Source organism: Microtus pennsylvanicus, chromosome 4, assembly GCF_037038515.1.
Source record: "Microtus pennsylvanicus isolate mMicPen1 chromosome 4, mMicPen1.hap1, whole genome shotgun sequence".
NCBI classification, from domain to species: Eukaryota; Metazoa; Chordata; class Mammalia; order Rodentia; family Cricetidae; genus Microtus; species Microtus pennsylvanicus.
Genome location: NC_134582.1, coordinates 107,299,313 through 107,316,272, shown reverse-complemented (window position 1 = coordinate 107,316,272; position 16,960 = coordinate 107,299,313). Strand labels below are relative to the sequence as shown.

At 42.6% G+C, this 16,960-nt stretch overlaps 2 non-coding genes across 2 annotated transcripts; one reads left to right on the top strand and one right to left on the bottom strand.

Moving 5' to 3' along the window:
* The first annotated feature begins 6,077 nt into the window (after positions 1–6,077).
* Positions 6,078–6,182, top strand: Trnal-caa (transfer RNA leucine (anticodon CAA)). Its single transcript has 2 exons — positions 6,078–6,115; positions 6,137–6,182. It is a non-coding gene; the product is annotated as a tRNA-Leu (tRNA).
* A 4,291-nt stretch (positions 6,183–10,473) lies between these two features.
* Trnar-ccg (transfer RNA arginine (anticodon CCG)) lies at positions 10,474–10,546 on the bottom strand. Its single transcript has one exon. It is a non-coding gene; the product is annotated as a tRNA-Arg (tRNA).
* Between the last annotated feature and the right edge of the window lie 6,414 nt (positions 10,547–16,960).

Here is a 16,960-nt window from a genome sequence, read left to right as displayed (position 1 = left end):
GGACAGTCACCCAAAGTTCCTCTGTACCGTTGGGGCATCCATCTTCAGCCTTCAGGCCCATGGTATCCAGCAGACCATAAAGCAGGAAAATTCAAGGTCAGTTCAGTCACTATCTGTTGTGTCCTGCAGAATGTCTCTCAGACTCTTTCATGAATCAGGAACCCCGAAAGATCATCTCACCTTAGGCAAGTTCAGTAGTCCTCTCTCTGCGGGTTCTCTGTGTCCAGTTTATGCAATAGTCCAGGCAAGAACAGTTTCTTGCCCAAATGGCTATCAAACTCCATAAAGATCCTCTTCGATGCCCATCTTCTTCCTGAAGTAGATTGGTGCTGCCAGGAGCAGAGTGTCTCATTGTCATGAAAAGTCCTAAGTTATTCAAACATTAAATGTCCTATTCTGTAATCTTTGAAAGACATGAAGAATGTCTATCTAAAATATCTCTATATATCTAGAAAATCTAACTAACATGACTACAACCTTTACTATTATCGATGATTATCCATTAACAATCTATATTTCTTAATTATACAGTACATATTTAAATGAACTACACAATCACAATACCTTAATCAAAATCAGAAACACTTATACATATAACAAAATTGACCTTAAATCTCTATCAATAAAGCAAAATCTATACTAATGCAAATTATTCATACCTATATCATTTCCCCCTTTAAATGTAAAAGAACATTTATAAACAATAATTTGGGAACATGGGAGCAGTTTTTTCTCTCCAAACTGCTTCCTGCTGAATGGGGGCGTCGTTAATTAGGTCTTTCATGGTATAACCTGTGTGCTAGTTTCATCTCAGTTGGCAGTTGAGCAAAGCAATTTTCTGAAGGTGTTCACACCAACCCTTCAGGAGGGCATGGCCCATCATACCAAATCGGGATAAATGCAATCCACAAGGTCTGATCCTCTGTGAAAACAAAAGAAGAATCTCTTTTCCAAAGTATCATATCCTTAGATCCAAATTCTGAAATCATATCCTCATGATATCCGTTCTGGTTCCACTTGGCAGCCCATATAATGAAATGTCTCTCTGTACTTAGCTCCTTTACAGTCAAAAATTTTAAAGAAAACACAATGTACATAATCCAGACTCTCTGTGAATTTTCCATTTCTACGTGGCTTATTTTTACTCTATCACTTTACTTTATTCTGTCTCTTTAAAGACTTTACCTTTTTTTTTTTTTTAAAACCATTAACTTTATTCTCTATATTCTTTTTCTTCTCTCTCCCAAGCCTACGTACATTCATCCAACAGTGTGACTCATTTAATGGTCTGAATCTGTCCTATTGTGAATCTGCAATTTTTTACTATCCAGGAGCACTTTTGATTTGTGCCTTTAAATCACTAGGCGCTTAAGAATCTAAGCTGTGACATTCCTAGGTTAACTTTTTGCTTTTTGAGCGTATATCTTTGACCTGGAATAACCCTGTAGACCAGGCTGTCTTTGAACTCTCAGAGATCTGCCTGTCTCTGCCTCCCAGGCATTGGGATTAAAGGTGTTTGCTACTACACCTTGAACTCATAGAGATCTGTTCGTCTCTGCCTTCTAGGCACTGGGATTAAAGGCGTGTGCTACCACACCTTGAAGCCACAGAGGTTTACTTTAAGAATTTTAACTTTTAGTCTGCATATATTTTTAACACACTTTAAACCATTCAGAAATTTTCATTGTCTTTGAATCTCTCTTTACTGTATATCTCTCTTTTTCTGACCACATGAGTCTTTAATTTACCAAGCAATCTCAGGAGGACTAAAGGCGTGGCTTTGCCGGCTGGATCCTTAGCTTTCCAGCCTCATGGCTGAGGTACTGGCTGTAGCCATGTTTATAGCCACAACTGGCGTTTCAAGGTCCCTGCCAGCCAGCGAGCTACAACAGACAACACTCAAGTCCTCTCTCGGTAGCCGGCCCTCCTGCCTCAAACAGTCAGAGTTTGCCCTGGCAGGATGGCCCAGAAAGCCGGCATTTTTAAGCGGCACAGCTTTTTTCCTGCTACGGCTGAAAACCGAAAAGCATGCGTTCAGCTTTTCATCAACACCGTTTAAGTGTTTCGTGGCAGGACCTCTTAATGAGCTGCAAAGAAGAGAAGAGTAGGGGGAAGTGAAAGCTGTCTGTCTGTCTGTCTATCACTAGAAATCAAACCCACGGCCTTCTTGGTAAAACTATTTAACACAAATTAAGAATATATACACTAAAACTCCTGCACCATCTCCCAACTTCAACAATTACCAGTTCATGTTGAATCCCATTTTGAATTTCACTTCATTTAATTTCAGTCTTCTCATATTACCCTAGCAAATTCTGGACAGAATATGGGGAAATTGGGTACTCTCTAAAGGTCGTGGGTGTCAGTGCTGGGTCAGTGCTAAGTTCTTGCTTACCTGTGCAAGAACTTGGGTTCAGCCCCCATACGTCATTATGTGACAGAGAAGAGAATTAAGGCTGTGGGGTTTTGCTGTTTTGGCTGGTTTCGTTTTCTGACACAAAGTCTCATTATATATAAACTGACGTTGAACTGTCCATGTAGCCCAGATTGAGAGTCAATTCCTGATCTTCCTGCCACAGCCTTAAGAGAGCACAAGTGAGTCCCAGCACTTTAATTGTGCGGTCACTTGTCAGCTTGCTTTTCCGCCCTGTCCCCACCACTTCTTCCGGTAATCTGCCAGACTTCCAAATTCCGTCTGGTAAAATGCTTTCATTAAAATGGAGGATTGGGGGCTGGAGAGATAGTTCAGCGCTTAAGACCACTTGCTGCTCTTGCAGAGAACCAGAGTTGAGCTTCCAGCCCCCCATCAGCTTAGGAATACCCGTAGCTCCAGCACTGTTCTGGCCTCCATGAACACCCATACACATATGGCATGCACTCAAAACAAACGCAGAAACGAAAAATAAATCTTAAAAAGTTTATATTGCTGGGGATGGGGACAAGGAAGAGTAAATATGGAATAAGTTAAACCAAACGAAGAATTTATGAAAAACCTTATGGAGGATTGCTATTTTATAAGCTAATTAAAACATGATATTAGCCAAGCAGTGGTAGTGCACATGTTTAAACCCAGTATTTACAAGGAAGAAGTAGGCAGATCTCTGAGTTGGAGGCCAGCCTGGTCTACAGAGTGAGTTCCAGGACAGCCAGGACACAGAGAAACCCTCAAAAGATTTTGTCTCAAAAGACAAAATCTGCACGAGTGGAAAATGCTTTCTCCAAAAGACAGGTTTTTAAGTGAAGATTCAGTGCCAGGTGTGAGATAACTTCCCTATCAGCTGTTGGGGGCACTCTATAAATCGCCCCCAAAGAACACAGACTACTGCTATCAGGGCCACTGTAATTGGATACCAAGGCACTATTGCTGAAGACATGACAGACTTTGGTTACAGGACGGAGACAAATCAAGCCTGGATCCAAGAAATATTCCTGGCTGACCTGGAACTTGCTTTGTAGACCAGGCTGGCCTCGAGTTTACAGAGATCCCTGTCTCTGCCTCCCCTGAGCTGGGATTAAAGGCATGGGCCACCACTACCCAGCCATCTGCTTTCTAAAGAAACGGTGTGGATGGGAGGGGGGGTGAGGACTTGGGAGGAGTTAAAACTGTAATCAGATATATTGTTAAAAAGATCTATTTGCAATTTTTAAAAAGGATGAGAGAGGAGAGAAGGGAAGATGGGGTGATAGGAAGGGGAGGAGAGGAGAAGGGAAGGGAAAAGATTAACAAAATTCTTATTGATCATATAGCTCATAGTTCCACCAGATGGAAGGTGTTCAAAGGGACTTGATGAAATTCTTATTAAGAAAGAGATAAGGATTTCTACTTGGGCTCTTGACAAGTAGAAACTGTATCACAAGGGTTTGCTTTTCATAAAGAGAGTCTTAACGAATTAGTGAGGAAAGATGAATTTTCAATAAAAACGTAGTAAGGGACTGGAGAGGTGGCTCGGTGGTTAAGAGCACCTAGCAGCTCTTCAAAGGCCCTGGGGTTGGATTCGAGATGCTCGCATGGTGCCTCACAACTGTCTGTAACTCCAGTTCCAGAAGATCCAACCTATTGTGGCTTCCAGCGGCAACATATACATGCAGGTACCTCAGCAGCAACATATACATGCAGGCAAAACACCTCTGCACATGAATAAATATTTTAAAAATAAAAGCTTAGAAAGCAATTTACTGAGGAAATAAAAAAATCCTTCAGTGTAAAAGTTAAACTTTATAAATCTACTTAAAAATCCAAGTTGGGCGGTGATGGTGCATGCCTTTAATCCCAGTACTCGAAAGGCAGAGGCAGGTGGATCTCTGTAAATTCGAGGCCAGCCTGGTCTACAGAGAGAGTTTCAGGACAGGCTCCAAAGCTGCAGAGAAACCTTGCCTGGAGTCAAGGAGTGGGGGTGGGGTTTCATCTCTTAGAATGTTTTGATTTTCCAAGTTGGTCAGTGTTAAGTCAATAAATTTTGATCTGGTGATTTCCAAGCTAAAAGAAATGATGAGTCATTGAAAACTGTCTCAGTTACTCTTCTAATCCTGTGACAAAGCACCATGGCCTGTGCAATTTACTAAAATCATTTATTGGGGCTTATGGTTCTAGAGAGAGTCCATGGTCACCATGGCCAGGATCATGGAAGCAGGCAGGCGCTAAGAGATGTAGCTAAGAGGCAGAGAGAGCTGGCTGGGAATGGTGCAGGCTTCTGAAACTTCCAACTCGCCGCAAGTAACACACCTCTTCACAAAGGCACATCCCCTAATCCAAACAACGCAAGCAACTGAGGATCACATATGTATTCAAATATATGAGCCTATAGGAACTATTCTTATTCAGACCATCCCAAAAGATTCACACAAAGATGATGATGTGTGTGTTCTTTTGCTTTAATTTTACTAAAACGTTTTTTTATGTGTACGAGTTTTTTATCTTCATGTCTGTATGTGCACGACCTTCATGCCTGGAGCCTATGGAGTTCAGAAGATAGGTTCCACATGTGTGGAACATCTTCAGTCACTAAAAATCTGTGCACAAGAATATTTGACAACATAGAAGTTTTCAACCTTCCTAAGTTCCTCATGTTACCCCAGCCATAAAATTATTTTTGTTGCTACTTCATAACTGTAATTTTGCTACTGTTATGAATTGTAAATATTTTTGGAGATAAAGGTTTGACAAAGGGGTTCAGAACTGACTTACAATGTATTTGTGTTTGTATTGTGTCACTTTGAAAAGTAAATGGACAAGGTGATTCAGCTTTGATTTTTCCCATTTTCTGTAATTCATATGGACTTTGCAATTAGGAAAAAAATTATAAGAGGTGCCTTAACTATAGTCATTAATTATATCGATGCCTTGTTGGGTTTCATTTCCTATAACTTCCTTTACAAAGAGCAATGCTTTATGAAAGAACACACAACAGACCCTGTATGTTGGAGGGAGGCTCCGTGTTGACTGTACTCTCGATTTTTTTCTAATAATTAAAAGTAGATTGTAAAAGCAAGTTTGGAAAGCTAGGATAAAGTATACTGACCCCAAATTATTCTCTTCGTGCAGAGAAAAGTACTTAATATTTGCAGAAAGTTTTTTTTTTAAAAAAAAAAAAGCCTCCGTGCTAATAAAAACAAACACAAAATCCTATCAGAGTTAATAAAAATTTGCAATTCTCTATGCCTCCTCCCTGAACTTAGCTCTAAATACAGCAGTTAAAGCACCAGTGTTCAAATACTGAACGCCCCGTGCTGTGCCCCGAGAGCCTCCCAGGACACTGGGGTGCGACATTGAGTCGGGCCGGAAGCGACAGAGCAGCCGAGACCCAGACTGCTGAGCCTGTTTTCTTTCCTCCTTCCGTCCTCAAAATCTTGGCGAATGAGACGGTGGAGAACAGAGAAGCTCTGTCTTCAAAACAGTTACATTCCGTTTAACACACGGACTTTTCCCTTCTTTTTCACGAGCAAAAGGGTTTTCCGTTTTCAGTCTACAGGTGGCCATCTTTCGTCACCGTTAACCAACAAATCGAAACACTGCCACGTCAGAGGCGGTGCCACGGCGTTCTCTATATCAGGAAAAAATCTGCAGGCGGCTCCCGTGTGTCAGGATGGCCGAGTGGTCTAAGGCGCCAGACTCAAGCTCAGCTTCCCTGGTTGGGGGTTCTGGTCTCCGTATGGAGGCGTGGGTTCGAATCCCACTTCTGACACAGGAATTTTTTTTTAACCCCTCACTCTAAAAACAGACACCGTTTTGAGCTCATAATTAAGAAGTACCGAAACACACATCTTTAAAAATTGACTTTGAAAACTTTCTAATGGCTCAGCCGACTTTGACGCTAGAAGCAGAAGCACGGCTATGGTTTTGAGCACCCGAGACTCTATCTGACTCAGGCTACTGCGGACCGAGCGAAAACCGAGCGGCGGGCGCGTCCCGGGGGTCCGGCCACCGGAGATCCCCCTACCCCGCGGCGTTTGGCCACGCGCCTTGCCCGCAGCGAGTGTCCCAACCCTGAAGTCCTGCGGGCGACACAGCGCCCCCTGCAGGAGTCGCGAGATAAATCATAGTTTCATAGCCTTGCACGAACTACCCACCTGTGCTAGTCGCTCAGGCTTGAGACAGGGCAGGCCTGCAGGCCCCTGTGCAGTCAGCTACTTGGTTCCATTTTCCCTACAAAAGCTTGCTCTTTCCTTCCTTCCTTCCTTCTGTCTTGTAATCGCTCTTTCCTTTTTTCCTTCCCTTTCTCCATCTTTCTTTCCTTCTTTCTGTCTTCCTACCTCTCCCTTTCCCTTCCAGTCCTATTGACCCCGAAATACTGCGTGCTCTGCATATTTTGCCTCCACAAAACTATTTTTTTCCCCAAGAAAACAAAGCAGATCGTGTAAAAGAAAGATTTTAACTTCCGGTCAGAATTTACTCTAGCGCACGTGGTCTCTATTCTAGGTCCTATCCTATATTTGTATTTATCCTGTTTTTCCTGCATGCTCATATTCCTAGACTAGGACCTGATTACCTTCTGAAAAAGCTTTCCCAAAGCTTGTGAGATGACTAGCCTCTCCCCAAACCCTTTGCTTTTAAAAGTAAAGTATTTGTGTGGTGGCGTGGAGGTGATGCCTGTTTTTAAATCACTTTTCCTCACAAACTTTCCCAAACGCTACAACAACCAAACATTGATGATAACATCAGGTAGGTAGCTTACAACAAGGCAGCGAATCTCTAGTTATTGGCTATCTGATGACATTAGCCTTTGCCGGTGGATTTGGGTTACTAGCAGCTAGGGTTCTGTTTGTACATTCCAAAAAAAGATTCAATTATTATGAATATGGATGTTAGAACACACGCGTAAGAGGACAATAGATGGGTGTTTAAGGTATAAAGATAGCCCACGATAATTGGGCTGTGGACCTGCAGCCTTCCACATCTTCATGGCTCCAGAAATTTAATCAATCAATCGATCTTGCAGAATTTTTTAATACAGGTGCCTTGTTTCTGTTCACAACACAAAGTAAGACATCTACAAACGGTATTCGTGACCCTGTTAGACAAACACCAAGCCTTTTTCCGTCCCGAAAGCTGCCAAGAGAAGCGAACAAAGGCCAACTCTGGAGCCCTGAGGCAGTTTTCTGGTCCAGGAAAAATCACTAAGCCCTCCAGCGTGCCAGAAGAGATCCGGGAGTGGCCTTGGTGTCTGACTTGTAACTCCACCCCAAATCGCTGTATCTGGCCAGGGGAAAGTTAATTTTTACTCCTCCTTCCTGAGTTCAGTGACCTGAAAACTGGGAACTGTCGTCTGGTTGGGCAGAGGAGGGTAAGGCGAGGTGGCTCCGGACGCCGTGGCTTGGGCACTGAACACCTTTGTGGGTCAGAACTGCCGACTCTGCACAGGTAAACTCATCTCGACCCTGACTGGACTACAGTTGGCCCCTGCTATTTCTCTGGGTCCTGGAAGAGAATGGGTCACAGCTAGGAGCTTTAAGCAACAGATTTTCCGCTCCATTCTTTTTTCCCCCGAGTTTCCTAGGAGACACAGTCTTTGGCTTTTCCATCTCAGTTTGTTGCATTGTTACACAGAAAATGTGCCACGCGAGGTGACTGACACCTGGGAAGCTTAGGGAGAATTCCTCTTGGCTTTTAGACCAGCCTGACTACGGAGTGAGACTTTGTGTTCCCCAATATTTGTGAAACCACTTACCTTCATTCCGGGAGACCGGGTTAATAGGAAAGTTGTTAGATAAACAGAGACAGGTCGGGTTTTTTGGTAGAGACAGACAAAGAAGTGAAAATTCCCACCCAAGTGTGGTGATGTGAGAAAAAGCTGTTCATTCTTTGGAAACGGGGAAGACAAGAGTCTCCTTAGCAGTCCTCTAGCTGGGTATGCTGCCTAAGGAAATGAGATGAGCGTGTTAGAGGGACCGGAGCGCTTGTCTACAGTCATTTAAGCACCAGGCAATGAGCAGATGAAGAGAATGTGATACACTGACCCCATAAAAGAGAGTTCAGTCATGAAAAGACTTCGGTCTTGTCATTTGCAACAATAAGGATAGGATAAGCCCTCCTCCTTTTAATTCTTCTCCTCATTCTCCTTTCCTCCTTCCTCCTTCTTTTCTTGCAGAGCTAGAAAAGAAAACCCAAGGCCTTGCAATGCAGTCGACATGCTTGTCCCTAGTTAATACCATTATATTAAGCAAATAATGTAGATGCATATGTACCATATGATTTCACTCCGTGATGAATATAAAATATTGAACTTCTGGCAATTGGCAGCAGAATAGAGGTAATTGAGTCTGGGAAGATACAAGGATGAGAAGAAGCACCAAGTTGTATTAGAGAGGACGGAGGTATTCTAGAGTTCTGTTGACTATAGGATGGCTGTGGACTGATGTGGGATTCACCTTTGTATGTTGTGAATATGATTGGTTAATTAATAAGGAAAACTGGCTTGGCCTGATAGGGCAAAAGAATAGAGGCAGGCAGGGAAAACTAAACTGAATGCTGGGAGAAAGAAGGGTGGAGTCAGAGAGAAGCCATGTAGTCCTGCCAGAGACAGATGCCAAAATTTTAGCCAGTAAGCCACAGCCATGTGGTGATACACAGATGAGTAGAAATGAGTTAAATTAATATGTAAGAGTTAGCCAATAAGAAGCTAGAGCTAATAGGTCAAGCAGTTGTTTAATTAATACAGTTTTTGTGTGATTATTTCAGTTTCTGGACAGCCGGGAAATAAACAAGGTGCCTACTTACTACGAATTGGCATGCTAACGTAGTGTGCTAAATCCATGTAAAACCTGAGAGGACTCCATAGCCGAACCTCCAGAAAGAGTCAGAGATATTTAATTAAAACAGTTTTTATGTGATTATTTCCATTTCTGGGCAGCCGGTAAACAAACAAGGGGGCCTCCTTACTACAACAGATGATGAATAAGGCATTTTGTACATTTTAAAATATCCAGAACAAAGAAGTTTGCATGTATTCACCAAAAATAAGTGGCAAATGATAGAAGAGTTTGAATGTTTAAACTCATTTAAACATTACACAATGTAAACCAGACAGATTGGCTCATGCACATAGTCCCAGAACTTTGGAGGGCTGAGATGGGATTACTAGGTTAGGCTACAAAATGATACCCTGTCTCAAAATAATAATAGACAATAATAAAAGTAGGAATGAATTTGGTGCATGTCTTTAATCTCCTCACTTGGAAGGCAGAGGCAGGCAGATTTTTATGATTGGTGAGTTCTGGGATATCCTGGGCTATCAAAGAACCAAACTTGGGCTCCGCAGGCTCAGTGAACTACCCCAGCTCCTTCTCAGCCTTTTGCTCACCTCTTACAGAAGACTACAAACCTTTTAATTCTTCATTCCCCCATTGGTTTTATTGATGTAGCCACAAGAAAGAGATTCATTGAGAACCTGATTGATTTTATTTATATAATTAAAATATAATTGCATCTATTTTCCCTTTTCTTTCCTCCCTCCAACCCAACTCCTCCCATGTACTGTCCCCCATCCCTGGGCAAATTCGTGGCTTCTTTTTCTTTAATTGTTATACACACACTTCTCAATGTTCTAGCTACTTCAAATTACTGTCTAAATTACCAGCTGCTCAGTCCACATAATGTTACTTTACCGCTTATTATTTCAGGACTGACCACTTAACAATGGATAACCAGCAGGGGTCTCTTCTCTGAGGAAAACTATTTCTCCTGCCCCCAGCATCCCTTAGTTGATTGTAGGTCTTTTCCTAGCGTTGAGACCAGGTGAGTTTCTCCTTTCCATATTTGTATGTCTGTTGGTGTCTTGCTCGGTCTTGTCTAGGAAATCCTGGGATAGTTTTGCCTTCTTCTTGGCAAAGCACTTATCACATAGTCAACACCCCAAGTACACAGTTAAACAAGAGCTCCAGAGCATGACATGAGAGTTACAGGAAGAAAAAGATTTTTCAAATCCCTAAAAGATGAGAGCAGAACCGTAAAACAAGAAAATTTTCATAAAAACACAACGACCACGAAGGGACTCGAACCCTCAATCTTCTGATCCGGAATCAGACGCCTTATCCATTAGGCCACGCGGCCAGACAGTGGGGAGGGGTAATCACGTAACAGTCAAACTAAATTTGATGGAATAGGGGTGGGGTTTTTTAAATAAAAATAACAGATTCAGTATAACAAAAAAGTTACTAATTTGGAATCAAAATTTACAGAGATTTCTAAAATGTAGATTTGAGGAGCTGGAAAGAAGCAGGTTGGTCAATGATTCCTCCGTGTGAACGCTACTGTTTCCTACGACCCTAGAACCATAGAGATGTCCAGCCAGAACTCAGAGGACCTTATTACGCAAATGAGGAAGGGAGGTGCCCCGATGTTTAGAGGGTGGGAATCAGAAAGGATTCTCAGCCGGCAAGCTTTAAAGAAAGCTTGTGCGAAAGTAAAAAGTTGGCTTAAGACTGGAAAAAAAATTACTAAATTTGCAAAGTCAGTTTAGGACGGATGGAAAGAATGGAATCGCTGGGAGGTGGAGGTAGGGAACCAAGAATTCAAGGTCATCCTCAAATACCAAGAGTTCGCGGTTTTTCTGGGCTAACAGAGATCCTGTCTCCAAAGCAAAAAGAAAAAGCAAGATGAAATACAAGAGCCTTCTACTTTTAGACTCCAACGATCTGAAGCCATCACCTCTTTAGCTGCTGTTGGAGTCTTGTGAATTCAGCACAGCGCTCAGTCATGAATTTATTTTGATTTGAGGAGCTTTCTTGACTTTTATTTTTCCTGGAATATTTTAATGGGCAATTGGTTGACTCCAGTGATATCCAACCCACAGACTAAAAGTCCCCTGTAACTAGAGATTGGCGTCTGTGCAGGACACATTGGAATTGTGCTGAGTGCTGTAAACACACAAAGGATGCCTGTTGGTGGACGCCCTCCTTTGTTTATTACTTTGTAAGTAATTTCTCAATTTACTTAAAAAGACCAATGAAAGACAGAGTCTCAGACTAGGCTATAGTCTCTGTCTCCTAATTGGGGGTACATGAATCATCATCATCATGAAGACATCTATTACTTTGGGGTGTTTACTTTCATTTGTTCTGTTTATATTTGGTAGAACACATAAGCACACAGCTAACTATTCTGTGATTAGATCTTGAGTTTAGCTGGTGTGCGGGATAGTTTTATGTCAGCCTGACAGAGGCTAGAGTCATCTGAGAAGAGGGTGCCTCAATTAAGAAAATGCTTCCATAAGTTCAGCTTGTAGGCAAGCCTGTAGGGCATTTATTTTTTTAGTAATGATGGGGGAGGGCTAAGCCCTGGGCTGGTGACACACCTGGGCTGCTGGTCTTCAGTCTTAAGGAAGTAGGCTGAGCAAACCAGGAAGAACAAGCCAGTAAGCAGCATTCTCCACGGCCTCTGGCTCAGCTCCTGCCTCCAGGTTCCTGCGTTGTTTGAGTCCCTGTCCCCGACTTCCTTTAGTGATGGACCACAAAGTGGAAGGGTAAGCCAAATAAACCCTTTCCTCTCCAAGGTGCTTTGGTCATGGTGTTTTATCACGACAATAGTAACCCTAAGACAGTTGGAATTATTTCCTTGTGGATTCTCTTCCGGCCGCTCTTGGAAAAATAAAGCAAGAGCCACGAAGCTTGGTGAGCAATAACCACAGTGTTCGCTACTCATCCGAGTACCAGAGCTCTCTCTGCTCTACCCCTGCTGTCCTGACCTTTCACACACTGAACTCGTTCGTCTAAAACGCCTTTTCCCCTCGAGCTCTTCCACACACTCCCCGTTCACTCATTGCCATGATGCCCCAAACAGGGAGCTTAAATTTGGTTGCAAATTTTCTTTTTCTACCCAAGCTTCCGTGTTCTCTTTTCTCAATAATTTTCCAAGTTAATTTCTTCAAACACCGGAGGTAGGGATCGACAAAGAGCTCACAAGGAAACAGCAAATGCAGGGAGGAGCTTTCTCTGAATTTTCCTTATCTACGTAAAACCTAACCTTCCAAAAGTTAAAACAGTGAAGAGTTTCCCTGAACCTCTTCTAGAATCTCATCAAGCAGAGACTAATTCATTTTATGGGAGGCCAACGGTCTACACACCAGACAGGCTTTTCCAAATGCTATGCAAACCTCCCGAGGTTTTTCATCTCTCTTCAAATCATTCCTTTCTCCAAGTTGCCTGCATCTATCTCCTCCCCATCCCCTGTGAAGAAAGAATGGACGCTTCTAGAACTCGCTCCATTTGGCATATTTACTTTCCATACCTGCGGTAGTTCCCACGTATGTAATAAATTTGGGTATCATTTCTTCTCTTAATCCTCAAACCATAAACTTAATTCAGACGCAATTACTGAATCCACAGGGGGTACAATAAAGCTTTTCTTTCCCTAAAGTTCAAGACATTTAAGAGTTTTACATGACTACATGGTAGCAAGCTTAGGAAGCTGATATATAGGAAAGTCATCTTCTACTGTTACAGAAAGAAGCACACAAAAGAAATGACAGGTACCAGGTAAGGCAGTTTCACTTTGAAAATAGGGAAGGCTGTGACCCAAACCAGGCACGCAACCCCACGGCAGAAGGGAGTTCACTTTTTATTCTAACGCACTACGCGGTGACTGTACCGCACTCCATTACTGGAAGCTTGGTCTCACAATCTGACACAGTTGGTGAATTCACAATCAACCCGAAGTAGAAGGATGTCACAGAGTCGAGTCTTAGGAATGTTCAAAGGCAAGCAGACAGATGCTGTACGGGGTTTCTCAAGAGAGAGGAGCTTTACGAACTACTGATCCTTTGTAGACTAGCCTACCTTCATAGAAAAAAAATGTACCTCATAATTCCCTCCCTCTTTATTAATACATTTTAATTTTTCTTTAAAATTCAGCCAACATATGCTAACTTTCTGAAATCTCTAGTAACCTTAAATTGTTAAGTGATTGGGGATTATTTGGTGAGGGCAACTTCAGTGAGACTCTAAACAAGCTTCTTTCTTTTTTCTTGTTCTATTTTGTTTGCTTTTTATATGATATGGGTTTCAATATGGGGCTTAACGTTTCAAATGCGTCAGTTTTCTTTGAGTACATAAATTGTAACTTCTGGTTCTAGTTTAAACTTACTCAATAGGTTTCCATTTGATGGGCAGACACATCTAAGCGTCAGTTGCTGACTACAACCTGCTCCGAATGACTGTCAGCCCTGAACTTGGTGAAAGCTGAGGAGGACCAGTCCAGCTGATGTGAATGCTCCCTGTCTCTTCAGCAGAGCCTGCGAACCAGATGCTTCTGATGAGTGCCCCATGGCCTGAATTCCCTCCTCACCTTTGGCTAGCCTTTCAGCCTACTTGGGCCCTAATAAGAATGCCCTAATGTTAGTTCAAAGTAGTTTCAGAAAAGAACACATCATCTCATGCTCCCTGCCCAAAATAGGTTAAAATGCTGAGACAAAAGGGAACTCCCTGGCATGGGGGACAAAAATGGCTACTTATTGTGCCCATTGACATAACCAAAAAGAAAAAGTAGACACAGAGTTGTCAATTAGTGAATTTATTGAACTGAAATGGTCTACAATAAAAAGACAGTTTGGTTCTTTATGCAGAACCACAGAACCAAAGAGGACATTCAGGATTATAGTTACAATTTGGTTGTACTCAAGAGATCGGAGCTGCAGGGCCTGGTAGGCTGGTCACTGCCCTGGAAAAATCTTGATAGCTAATGGTTCTTAGGTCCCAATAATATCTCCTTAAACCCATGGGCAAGCAGGACCCATGACTGGGTCCTGTTACTGGTACTTGTGAAGGCAGAAAAGTAGGACCCAGCTGTGACAAGCTCAATAGAGGCCTGAGTCTCAGTAGTTTACCCTAAGGCAATACCTGGTTCCAGAAAGACCACAAACTGAGACCACCCAGGCGCCCCCCAGAAACAAACCATCCAAAGGAAATTCCTAATGTTCCAACCATTGTAGATAGGATCCCCTGCCAGCACACAGCCATCGCTTTTTACCAGAACACCCCTAGACAAATGCCAGCCAATCAGGGGTCCTGAACCTTAGAAATCCCTCACCCCCACCTTTGCTACTATAAAAACCCAACCCTAACTGAGCTTGAGGGCTCTCTGATCACTCCAATATGTTGGACACAGAGAGAGTCAGAGATTACAAACTTGTGTAAGAATAATTTTACATATAGGACTCAGTCTCCTGTTGGTTTTGGGGGGACTTCATGATCTGGGCATAACACAAAGTCCATTAGAATCTCTTGGTGGGCTCACAAGCGCCCCATCTACTGGCTCCTCATTTCCCTTTGGCCTTCAAGACAGCTCTCCAGAGTGAAGAACTGAGCATCTGTTTTTAGGAACTTTGACAGCTGTTAAAGTGTCTAGAATCAGAGTGATGTCCCTTCTGAATGGCTCCTAGATAGGGAGAGATACATTTAGCCATCATTTAATTTTTGGGATCAAACAATTGGGAGCCTGTCTATCTTGGCTGCAGGTAAGCACAGAAATGAACCAAGGTCTTATACCTGGGCAGCATTTTTCTTATCAAGAAGAACATCATTAATGAAAAATAGCTGTCGGGATAAGTCTCTGGCTTTAAGTCTAATGTCCAGGGAGTGTGAGCCCTTGGACTGTTAAGGAAACATACCAATCATTTTAATTTTTGGTTATACTTTCCTGTTCTGTGTTTAAGAACATGCAGGTTGCGAAACTGATCACTTTTTTGGGGGGTACTATCAAGGCCATATGAAGGTCACTTGTTGTTGAGAGGAAATGTTGGCTCCTTCTAGCCTTTCTTTTGCCTGTTGTTCCATCTGTGTGAGGAGAGGTCAAAGGCCTCACTTGACTATGGCTTTGCATTGAAATTTTTCCTCTGTGTAGACCTTGCTCTTTGTAGACTGGGCACTGGTTACAGCTCACTGGGTGGGGTCCCTATGACCTCCCTGAACAAGATAACAGGTGCCTCCCTACAATTTCCCCGGACCTAGTTGACTCCAAGTAATATTGTTGTTCCCTTTGTAATTTCTCTGACTTAACATTATAGTCCTCCAAGTACGATTATTGAACACTCGGAAGGTCACCTACACCAGTCCGGTACTTTTAATTACTGTGTAACATTTTGATAAATCTTGGGCAAGAAATGAGCACTTTTAAATAGTTTTTAATTGTACATACATTTTTGTTCTGTAAGCAATCCTTGTAATTACTACACAGATCAGACCAACAACTCTTTTTTATGTCACTTAATAGTTTTTTCCCTTATTTTATTAACTTTTTTTCTTTGTGGTTTTCACATCATGTGTCTGATCCCACCATCTCCCCATCCCATCTGCACTTTGCCCTTGCAACCTACCACTACAAAACAAAATTGAAAAAAAAAAAAAACCAAACCAAACCAACCAAACAAACAAAGTAGAACAAGAAAGAAGAAAGAAAAATATTTCGTTGTGGAAGCTGTAATGTGGCCCGCTGAGTTGCAGGCACATTCAGTCCTTTCGTCTTCATTTGCGAATGCTCATTGCCCTGAGTTCTGGTTCGAGGCCTCTATCTTCTGTCACACCATTGATAACAGGCTCTCATACCAGCTGCCCCAGACTTCTGCCGTTGTCCTGTGTCATGGAGATCCTGCAGTTTGAGATAGTGGGTTCATCCCCTTCTCATGTTATAACAGTCCGTAGATGAGATGGACGTTGGGGTGTGGGTCAACCCACAGCTTCGGTCCTAGGCCTGAGTGTCAGCTGGACTGGTCAGCCTGCCAGCTTTCCCCCCTTCTCTCCCAACGCAGCCTGTTCTGCTCTAAGGCCCTCTGTAGACCAATGACTCTTTAAGTAGGCGTTTCATATACAGAAACTCTCATCTCTTGCTTTCCTTAGATATAGTTTCCGTAGACCTGCATATCTTCCTTGCTTTCTAGTTTTCTTTTCCATTGTAATAAATCATCTAGCATTTATTTATTTATCTATTTGCTTATTTATTCATTTATTTATAGACAGGGTCTTACCATAGTCCTGGTAAGTATGAAAGTCACTCTGTAAATCAAGCTGGCCTCTAACTCACAGAGATCTGCCTGCCTCTGCCTGGCAGTTGCTGGAATAAAAGGTGTGCTCTACCATGCCTGGCCTCATGCAGTCATCTTCTTCAGATGGAAATCCTTTACAAAGAAAATTCCATTTTTACATCCTTCACGCAGCAACAGTGTCTCTAGAAACTGATAATCTGTCCTATGGGTCTTGGTTGCGATGTGCCTTCCTGCGTTTTCCCTGGGTCACTGCAAATTCCCACAATCTTTCCAGGCAAGCCATCTCAACTCATTAGCTCCCACTGGCAGACGGCCAGTCCTGGCGGCACATGGCTGGGAAAACTCTAAGCCTCCTCTTATAACCAGTAAATACATCAGGCAACACAGTTGTCAGTGTTAAAACAAAAATCCACCCCGGAGGTCTGGTATGATTTCTGTAGTTCATTATAAAAATGTGTTGAGTTTATCACCTGGCATGAGAGCCTCTGTTG